The sequence below is a fragment of the Heterodontus francisci genome, unplaced genomic scaffold (assembly GCF_036365525.1).
Source record: "Heterodontus francisci isolate sHetFra1 unplaced genomic scaffold, sHetFra1.hap1 HAP1_SCAFFOLD_75, whole genome shotgun sequence".
In the NCBI taxonomy this organism is placed as follows: Eukaryota; Metazoa; Chordata; class Chondrichthyes; order Heterodontiformes; family Heterodontidae; genus Heterodontus; species Heterodontus francisci.
Window position 1 is genome coordinate 6278837 of NW_027141820.1, and position 13081 is coordinate 6291917.

The following is a 13081-nucleotide window of genomic DNA, read 5'->3' on the forward strand; positions in this document are numbered from 1 at the left end:
ACAAATGGGGAGACTGGGACCCATCCTCATCTGCTTTCGACAGACATCTGGAAGTTCCAGTGACCATAACCCAACAACAAACGAGAAATTGGAGTCACAGGGTTACACATCATAGAAACTGTCCCATTGGCCCACCGTGTCCACGCCCGCCATCAGGCCTATCTATTCTAATCCCATTTTCCAGCACTTGGCCCGTAATCCTGTACGGTATGGCGTTTTAAATGCTCATCTAAATACATCTTAAATGTTGTTGTGAGGCTTCCTGACCTTCACCCCTTCAGGCAGTGTGTTCCAGATTCCAACCACCCTCTGGGTGAAAATAATTTTTCCTCAAATTTTCTTTAAACCTCCTGCCCCTTAACTTCAGTCTTTGCCCCCCTAGTTATTGATACTTCTGATAAGGGAAAAGGTTTCTTCCTATCTCAGTCCTTATAATTTTGTGCACCTCAGTCAGGTCCCCAGTCAGCCATCTCTGCTCTAAGGAAAACAACTCTAGTCTATCCAGTCTCTCTTCATAGCTGAAATTCTCCAGCCCAGGCAACATCCTGGTGAATCTCCTCTGCAGCCTCCCCAGTGCAATCACATCCTTCCTATAGTGTACTGACCAGATGTGTACACAGTACTCCAGCTGTGCCCTCACTAGCGATTTATCCAGCTCCATCATAGCCTCCCTGCTCTTACATTCTATAACTTGGCCAATCAAGGCACGTGTCCCATATGCCTTCCTAACCACCTTATCTGCTTGTACTGCTGCTTTCAGTAATCTATAGACAAGTACACCATGGTCCTTCTGACCCTCTGTACTTCCAGGGGTCCTCCCTTCCATTGTATATTCCCTTGCCCTGTTATTCCTCCCAAAATACATCATCTCACATTTCTCAGGATTAAATTCCATGTGCCACTGTTTGCCCATCTTAATAGCCCATCTATATCGCCCTGTTAGCTAAGGTTTCCCTCCTCACTATTTTCAACACCGTCAATTTTCGTGTCATCTGCGAACTTACTGATCATGCCTCCTATATTTACGTCTAAATCATTGATGCATACTACAAACAGCAAGGGTCCTAGCACCGATCCCGGTGGTACACCACTGATCACAGGCTTCCACTCGCAAAAACAGCCCTCAACCATCACCCTCTGCCTCTCGCCACTAAGCCAATTTTGGATCCAATTTTCCAAATTACCCTGGATCCCATGGTCTCTTACCTTCTTAACCAATCTCCCATGCGGGACGTTATCAAAAGCCTTACTGAGGTTCATGTAGACTACATGAACTGCTTTACCCTCATTGACACATCTAGTCACCTCCTCGAAAATTCAATCAAGTTTTTTAGACACGATCTCCCCCTGACAAAGCCATGCTGACTATCCCTGATTAATCTCTGCCTCTCCAAGTGGAGATTAATCCTGTCCTTCAGATTTTTTTCCAATAGTTTCCCAACCACTGATGTTAGACTCACTGGCCAGTAATTACCTGGTATATCCCTGCTACCCTTCTTGAATATGGTACCACATTCGCTGTCCACCAGTCCTCTGGTACCCCTCCTTTGGCCAGAGAAGTGGCAAAAACAACTGATCCTGAGAAAACAATTACAAATTTCAAAGCAGTTTTATTGTGTTTTCCACTGCTAGAGCACTAAAATATCCACATTCGAAGCCAGTACCCTCCGAAGCCAGCGCAAACGAACACGTGAACATACGAATTAAGAGCAGGAGTAGGCCACTCGGCCCCTCAAGCCTGCCTTGCCATTTAATAAGATCATCGCTAATCTGATTTTAACCTGAACTTTAACTTCTCACCTACCTCCGATAACCTGTTACCCCCTTGTTTATCAAGAATCTATCTACCTCTGCTTTAAAATATTTAAAGACTCTGCTTCTACTGCCTTTTGAGGAAGAGAGTTCCAAAAACTCACAACCCTCTGACAGAAAGAAATTCTCCTGTTTCCTGTTTTAAATGGGCGACCCCTTATTTTTAAATAGTGACCTCTAGCTCTAGATTCTCTCACAATGGGTAACATCCTTTTCCACATGCACCCTGTCAAGACCACTCATGATCGTATATGTTCCAGTCAAGTCGCCTCTTATTCTTCTAAACTGCAGCGGATACAATCCTAGCCTCTCCAATCCTTCCTCCTAAGACAATCCACCCAATCCAAGTATTAGTCTCGTCAACCTTTTCTGAACTGCTTACAATGCAGTTACATCATTCCTTAAATAAGGAGACCAGTACTGTACACAGTACTCCAGATGTGGTCTCACCAATGCCCTGTACAGCTAAAGCATAATCTCCCTAATTTGTATTCAATTCCCCTCATGATAATCAATAACATTCTATTAGCTTTCCTAATAACGTGCTGTACCTGCATACTAACCTCTTGCGATTCATGCAGTAGAACACCCAGATCCCTCTACATCTCAGAGCTCTGCAATCTCTCACCATTTAGATAATATGATTCTTTTTTATTCTTCCTGCCAAAATAGACAATTTCACATTTTTCCACATTGTACTCCATTTGCCAGATCTTTGCCCACTGACTTCACCTATCTATATTCCATTTTTAACCTCCTGATGTCCTCTTCACAACTTACTTTACTGCTTAACTATGTGTCATCAGCAATTTTAGTAACCATACCTTTGGTCCATTCATCCAAGTCATTTCTATAAATTGTAAAATGTTGAGGCCCCAGCATTGATTCCTGTGTCACACCACTCATTACACCTTGCCAACCAGAAAATGACCCATTTATGCCTACCTTCTGTTTCCTGTGAGCTAGCAAATCTTCTATTCATGCCAATATGTTACCCCCTATACCATGAGCTATAACGTTTGATGTGACACCTTATCAAATGCATTCTTGAACTCTAAGTACAGTACATCCACCTGGTTCCCTTTCTCCACAGCACATGCTACTTCTTCATAGAAATCGAATAACTTTTGTGAAACATGATTTCCTTTTCAGAAAACCATGTTGACTCTGCCTGATTATCTGATTTTTCTAAGTGTCTGCTATTACGTCTTTAATAATAACGTCTCACATTTTCTGCAAGACAGATATAAAGCTAACTAGCCTGGAGCTTCCTGCTTTCTGTCTCCCTGTCTTTTTGAATAAAGGAGTTCCATTTGCAATAAAGGAGTTACATACAGAGTAAAGTAACTCAGTACAGGTTAACATCCTATCAATTGAAAAGTTGAGTAATGTAGCTGGACAGTTAGGGATTACTCTCCGTCCAAAAGCTCGGAAACCCGAAATCCTGAGACCCGTGTGGAACCATTTTTCACTTGAAGCTGAAGACTCACACAGGGTTAGAATTACTAACAGATAGAGTAATGTTAGCTAAGGTAAAACTAGAACAGAAGAGACGAGAATTAGAATTCCAGAGAGAGCGAAAAGAGCAAAGTGAAAGGGAAAAAGTAAGAGTATTCCAGAAGGAGAAGGAAGAAAGGGAGTTGAGGTGGCTCAAACAACTAGAGGAAGACCCAATACGCCCAGTGAAGGCACAGCTAGTGAGGGAGCTACCCCGAGATCAGGACCATGCGCCGAGCTCTTAAAGTTCTCCCAGTTCATGAGAAATTTCAATGAGGAGGATGGCGGAATATTTTGTCACTTTTGAAAAACTTGCAAAGCAGCTGAAATAGCCCGCAGAGAGATGGACACTGTTTTTGCAAAATAAAATAACAGGAAAAGCCCATGAGGTTTATTCACTGTTGCCAGATGAAAGTTCATCAGATTTTGTGATGACTAAAAATGCTATCCTGGGTACATACGAGATAGTACCAGAGGTGTACCAGCAAAAATTCTGAACCCTTCGAAATCGGCTTGACTAAACCTACCTCGAGTTTGAAAGAGGTAAGCAGCTTCGGAACATAAGAGCTGGAGTAGGACATTCAGCCCATCGAGCCTGGCCCGCCAATCAATATCATAATGGCTGATCATCCACTTCAATGCCTTTTTCCCACAATATCCCCATATCCTATTATGTCACTGGTATTTAGAAAACTGTCAATCTCCACTTTAAACATACACAATGACTGAGATTCCCCAGACCTCTGGGGTAGAGAATTCCAAAGATCACAACCTTCTGAGTAAAGAAATTTCCCCTCATCACTGTCCTAAGTGGCTTCTCTATTATTTTAAAATTGTATCTGCTGGTTCTAGACTCCCCAACCAGAGGAAACATTTTACCAGCATCTACCCGGTCTAGCCATTTCAGTATAATGTATGTTTCAATGAGATCATGGTGGGTGTGTGGAATGCGCTGCTAGCAGTGGTAGTAGAAGCAGATACATTAGGGGCATTTAAGCGACTCTTGGCTAGGTACATGGACGATAGTAGAATGAAGCATAGGTAGTTACTTAGATCTTGAGTAGGTTAATGGTTCGGCACAACACCGTGGGTCGAAGGGCCTGTACTGTGCTGTACTGTTCTATGTTCTATGACCTCTCAGTCTTTGAAACATGAGAGAATACAGGCCCAGTTTCCCCACTCTCTCTTCACAGGACAGTCCCGCCATCCCAGGAACAAGTCTGGTGAATCTTCATTGCACTCCCTCTATGGCAATAATATCCTTCCTGAGGTAAGGGGATCAAAACTGCACACAGCACTCCAGGTGTGGTCAAACCAAGGTTCTATACAATTGAAGCAAGGCTTCACTACTCTTGTACACAAGTCCTCTTGTGATAAAGGCTAACAGACCATTAGCCTTCCTAATTGCTTGCTGCACCTGCATGTTAGCTTTCAGTGACTTATTGACAAGGACACCCTGGTCCCTTTGTACATCTACACTTTCTAATCTCTTACCATTTAAGAAATGCTCTGCGCATCTGTTCCTCCTACCAAAGTGGATAACCTCACATTTGTCCACTTTATATTGCCTCTGCCATGTTCTTGCCCACTCACTAAGTCTGTCCAAATTCCCTTGAAACCGCTTTGCATATTCCTCAAAGCATGCAATCGCACTTATTTTGGTATCACCTGCGAACTTGGAAATATGACGTTTGTCCTCATATCCAAATCATTGATATATGTTGTGAACAGCTTGGGCCCAAACATTGATCCATGCAGCACCCCACTAGTCGCAGCTGGCTAACGCAAGAATGCACCATTTATTCCTACTCTCTGCTTTCTGCCTGTTAACCAATCCTTAATGCATACACATATATTATCTCCTATTCCATGTGCTTTAATTTTGTTAACCGATCTCTTGTGGGATACTTTATCGAAAGCCTTCAGAAAATCCAAGCATACCACGTCCACGGACTCCCCTTTACCAATTCGGTTAGTAACATCCTCAATAAAAACTCCAACAGGTTCGTCAAGAATGATTTCCCATTCATAAATCCATGTTGACTATGCCCAATCAGATCATTATTATCCAAGTGTCAATTTATCACATCCTTTGGAATAGATTCCAGCTTTTTGCCAACGACTGATGTAAGGCTAACAGATCCTTAATTTCCGGTTTTCTTTCTCCCTCCCTTCGTAAATAGTGGAGTGACATTTGCTACCTTCCAATCTGCAGGAACCGCTCTGGACTCTAGAATTTTGAAAGATGATCATCAATGAACCCACTATCTCCATAGTTACCTCTTTCAACACTCTGAGATGCAGGATATCATATCCTGGGGCCTTGTCAACCTTCAGCCCCATTATTTTCTCCAATGCAACGTTCTTCCTAATACTAATTTCCTTCACGTCCTCATTCTCCCGAGTCCCTTGGATCTCTAATTCTGGGAGATTTCTTGTATCTCCCTCAGTTAGGACAGACACAAGATAATCATTTAGCTTCTCTGCCATTTCTCTGTTCCCCATTATAAATTCTCCTGACTTTGCCGCAATGGACCCACATTTGTCTTAACCAAACGTTTCCTTTTTATGTATCTCTAGAAGATTTTACAGTCTGTTTTTATGTTTTCTTTTGACCAGTAGATATTGACACTCAAGATAGAGCCCACATATGTAAACCTCAGATCGTTCTCGAGGAGTTCAAAAACTCGCTCTCCCTCCCATTAAAACCCACAAAGAGAGGCAAGAGGTTCAAAGAGCCAGGCTGGTTGCTTTGCAGGCTGATGAATTTCCTCTTGTACACAAGGCCTTAACGCCAAAGGGAAGCACTTCCCTTGTCTCCCCAAAGACCAGAGAATTAAAGGAGGATGATTGGATCCCGGCTAGCCATGGGCTAGAAGGAAAAGCTGGACACACGGGGGCCCATCCTCAAGCCAAATAGGACGATATTGAGAGCAGGAGTAATGTCCGACGATCTGTACGTTTCCACTGTAATAAGGCAGATCACCATCGAGCTGAATGATGGAAATGACGGGGAAAACCTGTAGGATTAATCAGAGTCCACTAGATCAGTGCAGGAAAACGGGCCCCGATGGAAAGCACGGCAGATCAGACTGTGCCTCTAACTGCGGCAGTCAGACCCAGTAAACCTACCACAGAGAGTGCGGGAAAACTTAACAAAATCACCGAGAGTTACCTGGAATTTGTATCCCACGAAAAAAGTGTTCCCATACTCCTCCAATGAGGCAAGCAAGCCCGTAGTCAGACTGAGGGATAGAGGGGCCACCCAATCCCTTCTGCTGGGAAAAGTCATGACCTTCCTCCGAGCGTGCAGTGAATGCTAGAGTGTTAGTGAATGGTATCGGAAGATGGTATATGTCCATACTTTTATATCGGGTGCAGTTGGAATGTGACTTAGTTTCAGGACCGCTAACCATGGGGATTGTACCTAGTTTACCGGTGGATGGATCGACCTACTCCCAGGTAATAATCTGACAGGGGAAAAGGTGGCAGCTTCCCCAGTAGTTCTCGAGAAATCAAAAGAGGTCAGGGAGAAAGAGCAGTTACAGGGGAAGGTCCCTGCCATTCTCCCTGATTGTGTGGTGACTCGGTCCATGGCCAAACAATCCTTTGAACTGACACTGCAGATGGATTATCCTACTGGCTGGTTGTCTGAAACCTTCATTCGGAAGGTAATGGAACCAAAGGATGTGTTAAACAGATCTTCCTTAGTTGAGGCTCAGCAACAGGACCCAGTGTTAAAAATATATCACAGACTGTCCAAACAAAAACTGAAGCAGAGGGAGTTGCAGAGTGCTACTATTTAAAGAATGAGGTACTGATGAGGAAGTGGAGACCTCCTCACAGACCTGCATATGAAGAGAGGACAGTGGTTCACGAGATAGTGGTGCCGCTGAGGTCCACTTAAAGAAATATTAAGAATGGCCCACGAACTTCCAATGGGTGGACATGTCGGTGTATGAAAAATCGAAGCCCACATAAGACAGCATTTTGACTGGCCACAACTCCACAAAGATGTGGTAGAGTTCTGTAAAACTGGTCACACGTGCCAGGTTGTGGGGAAGCCTTAATCTGCAGTTAAACCTTCACCCCTAATTCCCATACCATCTTTTGGAGAACCCTTCAGCAGAGTGTTGGTGGATTGTGCGGGACAACCGCTGAAAACAATAGAGGGATTACCAGTATCTTCTCACCATTTTGGATGTGGTGACCCAATTCCCAGAGACCATTCTCCGGAACAACTATCTCTGCCAAGGTAGTTGTGGAGGGGCTAACCCAATTCTTTACCCGAAGTGGGCTGCCTGCCGAGATCCAGATGGACCAGGGTAAACATTTTATGTCTAATCTTTTTGAAACGGTCATGGGTAATCTGGACATAACCCAAATAAAGTCCAAGGCTTACCAACCACAGTCACAAGGGGCTTTGGAGCAGTACCACCAGACCCTAAAAACAATGATCAGGCCATACTGCTATGAGAAACCCCATGACTGGGACAGAGGGCTGGGATTTCTCCTGTTGCCTATCAGGGACTTAACCAATGATTCCACTGGCTCTCGTCTCTTTGAATTAGTTTTTGGAAACGAGGTGAGAGATTCTCTTAAACTAATCAAGGAGAAGTTTTTGGGACAGAGGAACGAGTCTTCCGTGTTAGACTACATTTCCATGCTCTGGGAGCGGCTCAGGGGAGCCTGTGCAATGGCTCAGGAACACCTAAAGATCTCCCAGGCAGCTGTGAAAATGTGAACATAAAGAAATGTCAAGGTTAGAACATTTCAGCCCAGAGACCATGTATTGTTACTACTCCCAATGCAGGGGGAATCCCTGAAATCCCGGTTCAGTGGTCCATATCGAGTGGCAAAAGGAATAGCCAGGTAAATTATTTAATTGACACCCCAGACCAAAGGGAAAAAAAGTAAAGGCTGTGGAGGGGACAGACAACTACAGATCTGTCAGACAGTCAGGAGGGAAGGATTGAAAAGAATCCTGAGGACAGATTAGAGGAGGGCCAGGAGGAATACCAACTGGAATTTCCGATTCTCCGATTAGTCAACCCTGAAATGTTAGATAAATTAATCCCCACACTCTCCTCCTTAAATTCAGGTCCAAGAGGCACCCTAAATAGGCAAACAGCATTTATATAAACATGCAATGGCAAGGAAAGGTCCCAAACATGCAAGCCAATGGTGAGGGTGATGCCTTACTTAGTCGAAGTGCCGCAGGAGAGTGCAGTGAAAGCTGGACAGACATCTGCAAACACTAATATCCCAGAGAATATCGGGCAGATTAGAAAAAAAGATCCTCCCCATAGTAAAGGGAAAAGTGAAGGAAAAATACCCTCAAGTAACCAGCACTTGTGTACCTCACCAGAAAGCTAAAAGTGAGCTCAGTGTGGATCTACCCACTCAAGAACCCAATGATCAGATCCCAAACCCAAATCTAATCAAACTCAACAATTTCAAAGCAGAACTCAGTAAGAACAAAGGCCCAGAGGAAATCTCAGCCACCTCACTGGGGTTAAAGAAACAAGTTATTACTTACTGTCGGTTTAGGGAGAAAGATTATCAAGGTGCAGGAACCTGAATGGTTAAAGCTTCATTGCAGGAGAGAGAAAAAAATATATAGTAGCTGTTGATGCTTTGTCCAGGGTTGAACCCGACTCATAACCATCCCAGAAAAAAACTCCAACACAATTAAATCAGCACAACTGCAACAGAAAATGTCAGCTGCAGTAATTCTAAGATTAATGTGTGAATTTGAGAAGTGATTATTGGGAATAAATGTGTGTTTCCGTCTATTTCTTCCCACAATTCTGCAATGAAATGCTCCTATTATCACGTTTGCAGTGTCAAGATAACACAATATGCCAAATTATGAATTTTAATTCATAGATTGGAAACTTACACTAAATATTTAATGGAAAAATCCGACAGTTAAACTTGAAAAAACTGGCAGCCAAGATGGCCACCGCAATTGGCATCTGAAATACTTTTTCACATTCCAAGGCCTACAACAGGAGACACGTCTGATGGGCCTGGACCCAAATCACTGGCTTGTTCTGTAGATTCAATGACCTAAGCTTACAATCATTGACATGGCATACAAGGCCACCCTGACACACTGACTTTGAAAGAGCAAACTCCTCCAAGTGTAAATACTGGTATCCTGAACCCTGGGGAGATAGAATTTTCCAACCTTGAATCTCATTATAAGGGTCTAGAGAATACAGTGAGGCAGTCATGAGACCTTCTGCACATCTCTGTGAAAGCTGTTAGTTTCTGCTGGACAAAGACAGACAAGCCAGTGGTTCAAATTGTGCAGAAGCAGAAGGGTCGTGTCCCTTCTCTCTCTTCAGATAACATCACAAGTTTGAAAACCACATCCGACTGTGGTCCCTCGAAGTCTATATATTACTACAGACAGAGACATCAGGGAAAGGAAGACACCTACAAGTCTGCCTCCAAGAAATCCCTGAGCCATGTGGGCCAGCCACAAAGGACACTTCAAATAGCCAAAGACTTCAAGAATACAACTTCAGCCAGAAGACCTCCGAATCGTCCAACCTCACAGAACGGGTATTTTATTTTTATAATTATTCTGGACTCCAATCCACCCAAAAATTTACTTCTCACACTGTAATCTATTTCTGTGTGATTCTCGTGTGGATGTTTTTTATTGTTAAGTATAATAAACTCACCTCTTTCGTGTTTCAACTTTCTAAACTCCTCTCAACTTTCTGTAGTATTGAGTTATCAGTGTCGGATATATGCTTCCCTTTTCTGTCTTATCTTACCATATAGGATCCCTGACATCCATGGGATTCTGGATTTGGCCGCCTCACTCTTTTCCTTTGTGGGAACATGTTTACCCTGAACCTCTTGAATCTCCACTTTGAATGCCTCCCAGTGCTCTGAGACTGATTTACCTTCAAGTCGCTGTTTCCAGTCCACTTTCGCTCCGCGGTTTAGTAAAATTGGCCTTGCCCCAATTAGAACTCTAACTCCTATTCTATGTCTGTACGTTCCCATAGTTATGTTATAACTGACTGAATTATGATCACTCCCACCAAAATGCTCTCCCCTGACATTCCATCCACCTGCCCATCGTCATTTCCTGCAACAAAGTCTAAAACTGCACCCTTTCCTGTTGGACTTTCTGCATGCTGGACAAAAATGTTGTCCTGAATGCACCTCAAGAATTCTGCTCCCTCAATTCTTTTCATACTAAAACTATCCTCGTTAACATCGGGGTGATTCATATACCCTACTATTACTGCCCTATTGTTCTTGCACAGCTCAGAGACTTGCCCACTTATCTGCTCCTCGATTAACCTCTGACTATTTGGCTGTCGAGATCACACTCCCAGCAGTGGTTCCTTAGCTGAATCCATATGGCCTCACTTGATGAACCTTCCAACATATCATCCCTCCTCACAGCTGCAAAAGATTCCTTGATCAGAATTGCCAATCCCCTCCTTTCTTAACCCCCTCCCTATTGCGTCTGAAAACCCGGTAACCAGGAACGTTGAGTTGCCATTCCTGTCCCACCTTAAGCCATGTTTCTGTAATAACTATGATATCATACTGCCACATGTCTATCTTTGCCCTCCGCTCAACTGCTTTATTTGCAGAACTCCATACATTGAAATAGATACCGTTGAGCAATGCCAAACCTTTTTTTCATTTTCTCACCCTCATTTCCTCTGTCTTCCAGACTCATCCATTAATTTGCCACCTTCCATTTTCATTTCTGATTTTTTCCCAGCTGAGTCTACCCTCAGGTCCCCCACCTCCCTGCTAAACTAGTTTAAACCCTCCCCAACAGCACTAGCAAAACGTTCCGCAAGGAGCCCAGTCCTGGCTCTGTTCACGTGCAACCCGCCCGGCCTGTAAAGGTCCCATCTCCCCCAGAGCCGGTCCCAGTATCCCAGGAATATGAATCCCTCCCTCCTGCATCATCTTTCCAGCCACACATCCGTCTGCCTTATCTTTCTATTTCTATACTAAGTTGCACCTGGCACTGGGAGTAATCTGGAGAATTCTACTTTTTGACTATGGTTGAGGTCCTGCTTGCTAATTTCTTCCCTCGCTCCCTAAATTGTGACTGCAAGACCACATCCCTCTTTCTACCTATGTCGTTGGTTCCCATGTGGACCACGACTTCTGGCTGTTCCCCTCCTCATTCAAGATGCTCTGCAGTCGCTGAGTGACATCCTTGACCCTGGCACCTGGGAGACAACACACCATCCTGGATTCACGTCTGTGGCAACAGAAACGCCAGTCTGTTCCCCTGACTATTGACTCACCTATCACTATGGCTCTTCCAGTCATCCCTGTATGCCGCTCTGCGGCTGAGCCACCCGTGGTGCCATGGACTTGCTGTGGCTGCACTCCCCAGGAGAATCATCACTTCCCTCAGTATACAGAACTGAATACCTGTTGGAGAGTGAGATGCACTCAGGGGTCTCCCCCACTACCTGCCTGATAATTTTTGACTGCCTGCTGATCACCCATTCCCTCTCTCCCTGCATGCTCTTCAGCAGTGTGGTGACCACATCTATGAACATGCTAAAGCTGAATAAACTGGTATATGAGAAGGAAGAACGTGCAGGGTTCCGGGAAGAAGGCAGGGAATGGGATTAGGTGAATTGTGCATTCGGAGAGCCGGTGCAGACACGACTGGCTGAATAGTTCCTTCTGTGCTGTAATAACACTGCAATGGGGCATCTCAGATGGGTGTAATGGTGGAGAATGGGGGATCCATGGCGGGAAAGAGAAGTTGTCCTGTGGGAACCGGAATCTTAGCAGGGACTCTCCGACAACCTGTCCGGCTGGAAGGCATACAGGAAATATCCTCCCTGCCTCCTCCTGAGGTGTCCTCCGGATTCCTGGTGCCAATGCCTGTGTCCTCATGATGGTAATGATATGAAGGATGCAGCAGAACACCATGAACTTGGACACCTGCTTCAGTGTGTACTGGAGGACTCCACCCGAGCGGTTCAGACATCGGAAGCATTGCTTCATCACACCGATGGTCTGTTCCACCATGTTCCTGGTGATTCCATTGCTCACATTGCACCCATGTTAATTTTGTGAGGTTGGTTGGTGTGGGATGTGGTTTGGGGGTGTAGAAACATGAGCTGTGTCTAGAGGAGTTTCCTTTGCCTCTGAGAAGCCGCATTCTGGTTCTGCAAGGAGCCCCGGAGTATTGGGACCGGCTGACTGCTTTAGAATGAAGGTATCCTTGCTGCTGCCAGGATAGTGGACATTCACCAACATGATGTACTGGGCATGCTCACACACCAACTGTACATTAATGGAGTGTGAGTGCTTCCAGTTCCTGTACCTCTCCCCGTTGACATGGGGGCCCCGCAGAGCTACCTACACCATTAGGAATCCCGCTATCCTGACAAAGCCACGGGATCACTCATCCTGCTTCTCCCTGCTGAGGAAGAAAATGATGACATAGATGGTTACCCTCACCTCCCAGAATTATCAATGGACAACACACAGGCCTCGCAACTACTGTTCAGTTAGTTTAACATCATTGGTGAGTCAGGTTTTAGAAGCAATAATCAGGGAAAAATCAACACACACTTGGAGAGGTTTGAGTTATTAAAGGATTGTCAGCACGGATTTCTAAAAAGGCAGATCATGCTTGACTGAACTAATTGAATTTATTTCGATGATCTGAGAAGGTTGATGAAGGGAATGTGGTGGATGTTGTATGCATGGATTTTATGAAATTATTTGATGAACAACCACACAAAAGCTT